Source organism: Sinohyriopsis cumingii, chromosome 10 (assembly GCF_028554795.1).
Source record: "Sinohyriopsis cumingii isolate HCF-2022 chromosome 10, ASM2855479v2, whole genome shotgun sequence".
Taxonomy (NCBI): Eukaryota; Metazoa; Mollusca; class Bivalvia; order Unionida; family Unionidae; genus Sinohyriopsis; species Sinohyriopsis cumingii.
Genome location: NC_142970.1, coordinates 90,945,083 through 90,957,669, shown reverse-complemented (window position 1 = coordinate 90,957,669; position 12,587 = coordinate 90,945,083). Strand labels below are relative to the sequence as shown.

The 12,587-nt window shown below is 34.7% G+C and overlaps 1 protein-coding gene across 3 annotated transcripts in view; it reads right to left on the bottom strand.

The window, feature by feature from the left end:
- LOC149790573 (uncharacterized) overlaps positions 1-10,220 on the bottom strand; it is a 199,077-nt gene extending 188,857 nt beyond the window's left edge. The window contains exon 1 of one of the 3 annotated variants that reach the window (XM_089972651.1): positions 10,172-10,220. The gene's annotated coding sequence lies outside the window, so the exon portion shown is untranslated. The remainder of the gene's footprint in view (positions 1-10,171) is intronic. The other 2 variants (XM_089972648.1, XM_089972650.1) reach the window with 2 other exon arrangements.
- Positions 10,221-12,587: the final 2,367 nt, after the last annotated feature.

Genomic DNA, 12,587 nt, shown 5'->3' with positions numbered 1-12,587 from the left:
GCATATGCAGTACTCACTGGCAACTGTATACACAATATTCACCCTGACTAAAGTGCACAATATTCACTCTGGCAATAACAAATGCAATATTCACTCTGGTAATAATATATGCAATATTAACTTTTACAAGTATATGCAATATTCACTCTGGCAATTATAGTATATACAATATTCACCCTCATAATCATATACACAATATTCGCCATGGCAATAGTATATGCAATATTCCCTCTGGCAATTGTATACACAATATTCACCATGGCAATAGTATATGCAATATTCCCTCTGGCAATTGTATACACAATATTCCCTCTGGCAATAGTACAGTGTATACACAATATTCACCATGGCAATAGTATACACAATATTCACTCTGGCAATATCACCATAGAGACTCTGGATGGAAGAATGACATAAATTACATGATATGAATCTTTCAAGAGTATACATTTTCTTGTCATCTTTCTATCTTTTTAAATGCATCAAACAGTAAGTCCCATGATAACAAATGAATCCCTTTAGAGTCATTTGATAACAAATGAATCCCTTTAGAGTCATTTGATAACAAAAGAATCCTTTTAAAGTGCCTGTTATGAGATTTTTTATTGTTCATTCTTGCTGAAAACCCTTTATAGGTTGTGAACATACTCTGGAGAACTGACCTGGTTAATATTTTGATTAAATTTCCATTTTTAAGTCTACATCAGAAACTGAAAAGTTATTGTTGCATAAAAAAAATGTATGCACTATTTTAAACCTTATTATTATTTTTTCAGCAGGTAAGTCCCATACTGAAATAACATTCTTAATAAATTAGACCAGTACCATCAACATTTAAACATAAGCAACTTTAGACTGGTCACATGGTATAAAATTGGATCTTGTCTGTTATAAGCTTTCTGCACCATAACACAAGTGGCTCCTTTCAACTTGTGGCTTTGTGATTAAGGTGAGGTCTAAATGCAAATACAATTAAGATGATGTTTAAAAGGAAATACAATTAAGATGATGTTTAAAAGGAAATACAATTAAGATGAGGTTTAAAATGAAATACAATTAAGATGAGGTTCAAATGCAAATACAATTAAGATGATGTTTAAAAGGAAATACAATTAAGATGAGTTTTAAAAGGAAATACAATTAAGATGAGGTTTAAAAGTTAAGATGAGGTTCAAATGCAAATACAATTAAGATGAGGTTTAAAAGGAAATACAATTAAGATGAGGTTGAAAAGGAAATACAATTAAGATGAGGTTGAAAAGGAAATACAATTAAGATGAGGTTTAAAAGGAAATACAATTAAGATGAGGTTTAAAAGTTAAGATGAGGTTCAAATGCAAATACAATTAAGATGAGGTTTAAAAGGAAATACAATTAAGATGAGGTTGAAAAGGAAATACAATTAAGATGAGGTTTAAATGCAAATACAATTAAGATGAGGTTTAAAAGGAAATACAGTTAAGATGAGGTTTAAAAGGAACTGCAATTAAGATGAGAGTCAAATGCAAATACAATTAAGATGAGGTTTAAAAGGAAACACAATTAAGATGAGGTTTAAATGCAAATGCAATTCTTTTGGAAGTAAAGATTGTCCATTTGCAGCAGTCTGTACAACACAATAGTGTTCTTACCAGGTCCTGCTATGCTATCATATCAACCTGCAACAATTTATATGTACATATATGCCATTTCCACATTTTATATTTTAAGTTTATAAATTTAAGCAAATTCTTCTCAAATATAAGCAAACCACAATAAAACAAATGTAAAATTACCCAACAGTTAGTTTTTGGGAGGATAAAACTAATTACAATTATGCAATACTTACTTGCCAGTATTGTGCAGCTAACCCATTTTCATGCAAAAAACCTCAGCATCCGTTTGATGTGAATACATCCTCCAACAGAGTGGAGAAAAGTCATTATGAACACCACATTATATGTCGCAGAAGATAGATATTACCTGTCATCTTTTTCACAGATTACGATTACCAAAGACATCAGAGTGGGGTAGGAAGATGGCAATTTCAGCAACAGCAGCAGGTAAGTATTACATAATTAAAATTAGTTTTATTCCCAAAAAGCTGCATTTTAGTAACAGCAATTACTTATCCTACCAATATTTCATAGATGAATTTGTCAGTTAAGTGAGCAGAGTGGTGCTATCCTCAAAATGATAAAAAAAACAGGAACCTGAGTTGTGTTCACCATAGAGGACGAGATCCATTGATAGAAGTTTGATGTGTGAGCCGCATGTTGTCACATAACAATGGGCCCCAGAGAAACAAAAACATGAAATGTGTTAGTGATCTACCTCCCTAATGGGTGGGAGGAACCCGCTGTTGCAGTGATCCACATCCCTAATGGGAGGGAGGAACCCACTGTTGCAGTGATCAACCTCCCTAATGGGAGGGAGGAACCCACTGTTGTGGTGATCAACCTCCCTAAGGGGAGGGAGGAACCCACTGTTGCAGTGATCAACCTCACTAATGGGAGGGAGGAACCCCCTGCTGTGGTGATTAACCTCCCCAATGGGATGGAGGAACCCACTGTTGCAGTGATCAACCTCCCTAATGGGAGAGAGGAACCCACTGTTGCGGTGATCAACCTCCCTAATGGGAAGCCACAACCCACTGTCAGTGCTCTATTACCGTAAGAGAAGGGTGCAACCTACTGTTGCCGTACTTAACCTCCTTTATGGGAGGATGCAACCTGCTGTAAACCAAAGACAACCAGTGTCAATTTACAAGGTATGAATCTCACTTCTTGTCTTGAGGAAGCAAGAGTGAGTAGGAATACAATCTGAGTGTGAGTTTTCCAAAATAAGCTTCACGCAATAGTTCACATGGGGCTTGGTTAATGACCATAAAACACAAGACTGCATCTGGGTGTAAGGGAGTGGGAGACAGGTCTCTGGATCTTGAAGTACTTAATAAGATTTGCAAGATGAAAATCTGAACTGATTCTGTGCCCCAAGAAAATGTAAGTGTGTTGGAGATGGCAGCTATATAGCCCTTGACAGTAGATACTGAAATATTTTTGGTTTTAGAAAGGAACAAAATAAAATCAGCAACGGAAGTTACCCTGGGGCAGATAGGATCAAGATGTTCCTGCTGCACCAATCACAGAATATTCTCCACCTAGCATCATAGACCTTGGATGTAGAAACTCTCCTGACCAGAATGAAACAACTGACAACTTTGCCTGAAAACTTGTTCTGGCAGAGAGATCACTTGAGATGAGCCATGCACGAAGATGGAGAATGTGTGGGCTGTTGTGGAGGAGGGATCCCCAATGTTGCGACAATAGATCCCTCCTTTGAGGTAGAGATGTGGTCACTCAATCTACAGGTCTAGGAGATTGCTGACCTATGATTGCTGGGACCACAGTGGGGTAATGAAGATGATCTGAGAAGTGGAAAGTCTGAAAGGTGGGTAGGCATAAGCAAATAGGTGATCCCACTGGAAGCTCAATGAATTTACTGCCCATGCTCTCTAATCCAGGACAGGAGACACGGAAAAGAGAAGTTTGTTGTTGGGATGGGTAACAAAGAGGTCCACCTGGGGTCTTCCCCAATGGGTGAACTGGGACTCTGTCACTGACTGATGAAGTGACCATCCTATGAGGATGGTTCAGTCTGTTCTGGATTGGCTGTCCGCAAATACATGTACGTTCAACTTGCCTGGAATATGGCAAACTTGGATTGTGAAATTCTTGGAGGCTGGCCAGATAAAGAGGTTCCAGACCTCCACACAAGAGAAAGGGCAAATGTGCCTCTGTGACATTGCAGATATGCTATGACGGACAAGCTGTTTGAGGAGGCTATGACACATTGGCCCCATATTCTGTCAGTGAACCATTGTAATGTACAAACACTGCTTTCATTTTCCAAGGTGTTTAAGTGGAGGGAAAATATGACCAAGCAACTGAGAAGAAGCCTAGGCAAGCACCTACTGGGACATACAAAAATGGGATGCACGACAGGAGATGGGATAATTTGCTAGGGCTGTCACTCCCCAATTCCTTTCCTGTGGTAAGAAAGAAAGGAGGGTTAGAGAACTTCCTCTTGAATCTACGGTGACCTGGGTGCCATAGAGGAGCTGGTATAGCAGAAGTTTGGGATTTGGACTGAGGATACACCTGCTTGAAATTTAAGACAGAGAAAACGATGTCCTCAACATTACACATGGCCGATTGTTATTTACCTTAAAAAAACATGGTCATACCCTTACCACAGTGTATGTTTTAAATATATATAAGGAATGTGCATCATGCACATGGTCGTACCCTTACAACGGTGCTTTTTTAAAATATATATAAGGAATGTGTGTCCCCATAAAAGATGGAACACAAGGTAGCCAGGAAGCCCTTTAAAAACTTAGTTCTAATGTGGAAAGGCCATGATACAGTTTCTTATAAAACAGAAAAGACCTCTGTGTGTGTGTGTGTGTGTGTGATTTAGATTTTTAACGTAGCTTTAAAACAAATTCATTCATATTGCTATGATGTCTGCAGTGTGGCAGTTTATAGTGATGTCTAGAACTTGGGCATCATCCAGTCACATGACACCAGGCTGACTAGTCCTCATACAAGGCAAGTGTTAGTTCCATTTTTATAAGTCTTTGGTATGACCCAGCCAGGGTGGACGCGCTGACCACTTAGGCCACCGGTGCTATTACAGCTGTAACACCAAGACTAATTACAAACTGCGGAAGAAGACCACTTATTTGCAGTAAGTTGCTACAGGGATAATTTCTCTGTTGATAGTTTTGGTACATATCTAAATAGTACGGCATCCAAGAAAAAGAATAATATGTATTTTCTAAATTCTGCATAGATGTATGACCATGTAACATACAGAGTGGTGTACAAAAGGTCATACTTACTTTGTCCACTCTGTGGGATGTTGTACTCACATCAAATAGATTGTGAGTTTTCGGCACAAAAATAAGTTAGCTATGCAACAGTGATAGGACAAGTAATGGCAGCTATTAAAACCCAGCTAACTCCGTGTTGCCCTGAATACAAAGATCAGAGACTGGAGTGACCAATGATGATTCCAATTCTGATAGCGTGGCCTTTAAAAGAAAGTGCTGAATACATGGAGCACAAAGAACTGAATAGAAGACTTGGGTGGAAATTGCTGGACTGGATGGTAAGTTTTCCATATTGCTAAAATTGTGATTCAGATCTGACAACAGGTGAGATGGAAGATGGGGAATAAAAGTCCTCAGGCACAATTATGTATATGATATCTTTGTTTTTAAAGAAGTAGTTTTGAGCTTCACCATTCTAATTAATTTCTGGAAAAAGAGAAGAGGAAAAAATCCTGCATTATATCCACAAAATGTTTATATAGTATCCTCTGAGCAAGAGAAAACAGTTTAATCACAAAACATTAATTTCAGTGGATGCTGCCAAGTTAATTTCTCATTTTTTCTATCCAAGTAAGAAAAAAGGAGCAGTATTTCTCTTCCAATTTTACCTCTTTCTGAAAACATGTAAATAAAAAGTGTTACATTATTCCTTCATTTATACATTTGTATTTGATTAATTGGTGATATCTTCATATCAGAATACTGCTGCACTAACAGGGAACATCTGTATATCTCTCAGAAAGGCCAATATAACTCGCTGTCTATATAAACAATATAAGTTGAATCAGTAACTTTTTACAGGCTTCATACTTGCCACAGATGATCCTTCAACCACATTAAGTCTTTGACATTTGGAATAAGTTTCCAATAGTGTAATCCATTTGCTTAGTAAAGTCAGGACCTTGAATGTCATATACCTTTCTTTATCCATTAATACATTTTATGGGTTTTTTTTAAAGGTCATTTTGTACAGAGAACAGATCAAGGGTGTCTTAAGTTACAGACTGACACACATTTTCAAGCTAAAATGCTATCAAATATTCCTTAAGAGATCATTATTCATTATTATAACCAATGTAGGCTATACCCAGTTTTAGCTCATGTTCAAAACACTGGCAGTACAGGTTGATCGTCATTTTGAATGATGTTTCAGTTTTGAATTTAGCTGTTAATGAAGTAAAAATGATGTTAAAATCTTAAATAACACACACGAAAATATGTCTCATCCAACAATAACTTTCAGTTTCTAATGTAAACTTTCACTGGAATTATTCAAATGACAACCAGCTGAAGCATGTACAATTTACCTGAACACTTTCTCCGCAAAAGGATTTCAACAAGTGTAACCCATAGGAAAAAAACTCTCCCCCCATGAGTCAAAATCCCAAAATCTACCTGTTATATCTAATCAATTAATTGTTACACATACCCCTCCTAAGTTTAACGAATTGTAGTCTGTCATGAGAGATTAATCATTATTACACAAAAGTATTTATTTTTTAAAATACACATGAATGTTTTAATTAATTTAGTTAATATTTGTTCAACCTGATTTTTTGTACTGGCACAATAGTGATTATTAAAATACAGTAATACCTCATGCATTCGCGTTTCTGGATTCGCAAAATTTTCATTGGTACCCTCTACGTACATGTTTTCTTTATTCTATTGAATTGTACTTTCATTATATGACTTCTGTGACATATGAAGTTTACCTAGTTTACCTTCCTGACAATGACAAAGAAAACGTCAGTCATTAAGTTTACAGTCCCATTCGTTACTTGGTTTTACCTTATTGTGAGTGCAAAAGAAAACGGCAGCCAATGAATTAGAATAGGGGTAATATTAGTATACATGTACCGTACTGTAAATGCACTAGTGTAGCAAATACCCATTAGGCGATACTGTACTCTATCTTTACGTCAACCATTTATTTCTCTTTTTAAGGGTAATGTATTAAGCTAACTTTTAAATGAAATTAAAGTGCTTTGGGAGCATGATTTGGGTCATATTTAGGGTTTAAACCCTAGAAATATGCATTTATTAGCACTTTTAGTGACTCGTACCAAACATTCACGATTCCTCCTGATCCGCGACTGGTTCTGGAACCTAACCTCGCGAATGTTCGAGGTATTACTGTACCTCTCCTAAAAGTGTCAATCCTATCCTCCTTAAATATATGCCTTTAAATATAAGCTTGGACTTAGATATCAAGGAATTATTTCAAGAAAACAATTTACGTTCTTAATTTTACAAATGTATGCACTAGATATCTTAGGATAATTAAATTCAACATAGATCAATACATGACCTTGCAGGTGCTTGGTACTTGCAATTCTTCCCAATACACATCTATATTTCCATGGGGAAAATGACAATAACACATTTTATATTTAGTTTCCAAAACCTTGAGTATTTTTGTTTTAAGTTGGGGCCCCAAGTGGCCATGTGGTCTAAAGTGCACACTGTTACTGATTACTGCCATCTCACCTCTGTCTGTGTGGGTTCGAGTCTCAGGCTCGGCCAATGTGGATATGTGAGAAAGCTCGCCAACAGCTTCATGTATAGCAATCTTGTGCTAAAAAATGGTGTTAAACCTCATAACAAAAATTTTCTTCAGTGGAATATATCAACTAGGGATTAATGTAAAGTACATGCACCTGAAAGCATACTGAGACAGAACAAGGTACATTGGATGTGGGGGGTCTTAAATAAAGACACCTTCATTGTTTTATTGTTACACATTGGGTGTATGGTACATTCAATGTGGACATCTTAAATAAAAACAGTTTTACTGTCACACATCTTGTGCAAGGTACATTGGTTATGGGGGTCTTAAATAAAGACATTGTTTTACTGTTACACAACAGGTGCATCTATTCTGCAGTATACAACAATAAACATATTTTGAAAGTAATTTGTTGTAAGTTGTGAATGTTTGGTAACATAAAAGAGAAAGGTACAAATAAAAATACAAAGAATATTGTTCCTGGGAAATTAGCATATCATTCATAAGAAATGTTTCTTTTCAAAAATAGACTCACTTGCATATTTTTTTAAATTTATGAAACATCTATATCCGATGTATGATGATACCATGATCTGGAACCATTAAACCTATAATTGCCTTTTTTTACATACTGTTCATTGCCAAAAATAGTATGCTTTCTATGTATATAACTAATGATACACAAAAATATATCATTGACAATTTATATGTAATTATTAATCAATATGCTACAAAAATTATAATGAATAAATAATTGGCTCTAATACTTAAAAAAGGCAGAAAAAGATATGAATCAAAGTGGAAGAGTTATTTGTCCAGAAAACATTAATGCATTTAGACAGAAACGAGATAATCATTTAAAACATTTTCAAGTATCTGTTATCACACTGTCAATTATGAATGTTTTAGTACTATACAAATCATTAGTAAACTTGACCATTTCATTGGATTTTGTTAATTTAGGTAATAACAAGTCTAGTCCACACCCTGGGTCAAATCAAAATGACAAGTCAACTGAATATGTTATGTGAAAGTACATTATAGTATGCAGTCCATTCTTAATTATTTGCAGTGTTAGTAGAAACACTGAAATATGCTCAAAAACCAGAATACATAAAAATACACCTATTTTTACCATGCTACTCATGAAGAAGAGTGTATTATGATTTGCATGTGTCTGAATAATAATGAAAGATCACAAAAATTTGATTTAAATTATTTTTATATGAATTATATTAAATTATTCTATCCAATGCATGTAATGAAGTCAAGTGGTTGTACTTTACTGGACATCAAGGATAAAAGTCATTTTGTACAAAGCATGAAAGTACCAAAAGTATTAGCCATATTTATTTTAACGTGTATAAATATAGATATGCCAGAATTATATATTTATTTTAACTTGTACAAATATAGATATGCCAGAATTATATATTTATTTTAACTTGTACAAATATAGATATGTCAGAATTATATATTTATTTTAACTTGTACAAATACAGATATGCCAGAATTATATATTTAATTTAACTTGTACAAATATAGATATGTCAGAATTATATATTTATTTTAACTTGTAAAAATACAGATATGCCAGAATTATATATTTATTTTAACTTGTACAAATACAGATTTTACAATTAAAAACAAATTCTTAGGAGGCCATCTCCTTAGGCCATGTGACCCATTCTTGTAGATATGGCCCCTTGTCAACTGTAGATCAGGAAAACTCCCCAATTTAAACAAAAATCATGCTAAGATCCCATATGTCCAACAGAAAGTATTATGATTTTAAGGATGCATCAGCAGAAATACAAAATAGTCATCTGAAAAAGAACTTTTCTCATTATTTACCCCTATTAAAGGTTTTTCTCATCATTTAAAATGAGGACATTTTTTTTAGGCCACATGGAATTGATCCAAAAGCTTGACTATTCAACTTTTTATGTCAAGAAAAATACCTCGATCTAATATGTCTTTCGCTGGATGTGGCATATCCATACCTCATCTAGTTCTTTACACAATGAAAATATGGAGATACAGACTCTAGCTTCTCACAATCATAATCTCACTCTTATATTTTAAGTTCTGACTGATTTGCCATTTCCCATACCTGTCTAAACGAGTAAAATCATGTATCACCAGGTTATGCCATTATATAAGTTGTGCTCGAAATTGGTAAAAGTAAATATCTGCATAAGAATCGCTTTGCTTTAATCATTTTTTAAAAATAAAACAATTATAAATCATAATATTGGAGTGTACACTAATACATACATAATTGTGTATTTTGTTGTGTTTCGGTTTGTGAGTTTATTTCGGTGTTTCTATTATATATATATATATATATATATATATATATATATATATATATATATATACAGTGTATATATATATATATATATATATATATATATATATATATATATATATAAAGAAAATACATGGGTGTGGCTACATGTGGGGATTAATACGTATATATTTCTAATGCATATTATGCCTAATAAGTGGTAGCTTCCGTGTCCATATCAATCACTGCAGAAGAATGATCATCTTATAATCAAAGTGCACTGACGCCTGTACCATGTTTACAGTCAATGTAAGTAGCAAATGACAGAGCAGTGTAACATGAAACACGAAAAGGATACAACTGAGTTTTCAGCTTTTACAAGAATTCGCAATTTAACAAAATGAAAGTAGCTGTGTACATTTGAAATAAATATTTTAAAACATTAATTTTACCAAATAGCAACGTATATGATCTAGAAGCAACAGATGTTATTTACCTGAACTTCCACAAGCCTTTGATTATTCCGGATATAGGAAGTCTGTTTTTCATTGTGAAGAACATTGATTCTTGCAAGAAAAATGTGCTTACCTCCCTTAGATTGTTCGTCGCATTATCTATGTTGAAACGCAAGAACAGAGATGACGAGGAATTCATTTTACCTGGAAACATATTTTAAGCAAATAAAAAGCTAAATTCATGGGCAAATACATAAAATTAAGTCATTAACTATTATATCATATTCATCTTATACTCATACTCTGAAAAGATTAACTGTAGATTTATATATAATTCAGTCCCATCATTAAATGGAACATCAGTGCTATTTTTAGACCCACCACGAAGAAAAATTGTTGCCGTCGCAGTCGTTCTTCATTTTAGAGACGGATGAAGGTGGTGACTGGACGTGATTATCCCCTTTGGAACCGGTTCATCTTGGCATGGCGAGCAGCAGAGAGGGCGAACAGACCCAAGAATTCCGACAAAAAAAAAAAATAAAATAAACAAAGAAAAAAATAAAATCGTCTCGCAGAAAGGTCCAGATTTTTACAAATAAACGTTTCCTTGAGATGTTTTATTTCTGTTGAAACCAACCCCATCAATAAAACCTTAGTTCGAAAAGGTAGCTGAAAAATAAAGTACTCTACGTGTTTATTTACTTTTTGTTTAATTTCCACGGACGACCAACGTTGGTAGGCGCCCTCTCTGCTGCTATATTAATTAAAAAATTGTTATATTAAAATAATGGTACATCCGGAATCTCATACTGCAAGAATAGCACGAGAACGATTAGAAGCAATTAAAAAATTTCTTCCTGTCAGAGACTCATTTAGAAAAAACTTGCAAGGGCAGCAAGAAGCACAAGTTGAGTATGAAGAGGACACTAAAAAACTGTTTAAACCCGTCACTACAGCTACTAAGAAAGTTTCAGCGGCTGTTGAAAAAACTATATGGGGGGGGGGGGGATATTGCGGAGGAAGATGAGAGGAGGAAAAAGGGTATTTTTCCGGTATTAGAACAAACTGCGGCACAAACCGAAAAAATAGCAAAAGAACTAAACAAACAAAGAAGATTTTACCAGATCTTCCAGTTGATATAGCTGCGGCTCAGCCTCCACCTGCTGGTGAGGAAATACTTAAAGATATTGGAAAACATTATACTGAAGTCACAGGCGTAGAAAAAGAACATACACCTGAACCCTGGCCAATAAAAGAAAATATAAAATTAATTACAAATTTCAAAAAAGGGGTTGTTGAAGAAATTAGAAATACTGAAAAAGAAAAATTACCCGAAAAAATATTAGATTATATATCTGACAAATCTGGTGTTTTAAACCCCCCTTATGAAAAAACAAATAATGAAAAATTTATTAAATGGATATATCGCATATATGCAAACAAAAAACAGGCTAGAAATAATGATTTGGAATACAACGTTCTTCGTGAAAAAGTAGAAATACTTCATAGAGAGAGAATAAGACAACAAAAACAAGAAGAATTCTCCCAGTATCAGCTTCCTCCACCTTTACAACGTAAAAAAATTTCTGCGCCAGCAATGACATATTCACCGGTAGATTCACCACATGGATTTCGAAGAAGTGACTCACCTGACATATATCCGGTCACCACTGAAGTACTTTCTCCGGTAACGCAACCACCAGTATTTAAAACACCTCAAGATGAACCTAAAACAGGATCTGGTTTATGTCCTGATAATATCATTAATGATGTGTCACGGTTAGAAGTTCTCATGGGAGGAAAACGAGCTGAAAATAATTCACCAGAAATAATTAATGAAGCAGCTGATATTTGTCGGCGATTATTTCAAGGCGGTATTATGGATATCGGAGTTTACCGAAAACTTATTGATGAACTTGTTGATGACTAGTTGTTAGATAAATAACAAATAAAAATAAGATGATCATACATAATAATCATCGTAAACCCGTGCAGGTCAGAGCGGTAAACTCACGATTACCAATCTACAGAGCTACTTACGGAGATGGACTTGGTGATGTTGTACAGGGATTGTTTACAAGGATAGCTCCACAAGTAGCACCCGTTGCAAAACAATTATCAATGAAAGCTATTGATATTGTTCGTGATAAAGCTACTGGAGCAATTGTCAATGTTGCTGGTAAGGCGTTCTCGGTAATCAAAGAAAGACTAGCACGATTATTGCGACGAAAACAACAACCGGTAAAATTACCAAGTACTGAGGTGATGCCCGCAGATGTAAGTAAAATAATAAATCAGGCTGCAAATAAAAAATTAGCAGAATTATCTGAAGAAGCAGAAAAAATATAACAGCAAATTTAATAGCAGGAAGCGGTCTTCGTCGACAATAATTTAGATCACCATTTGGAAAAATGGTAATTATAATAAAATGTTCAAGCGCGAATCAGACACAGCATT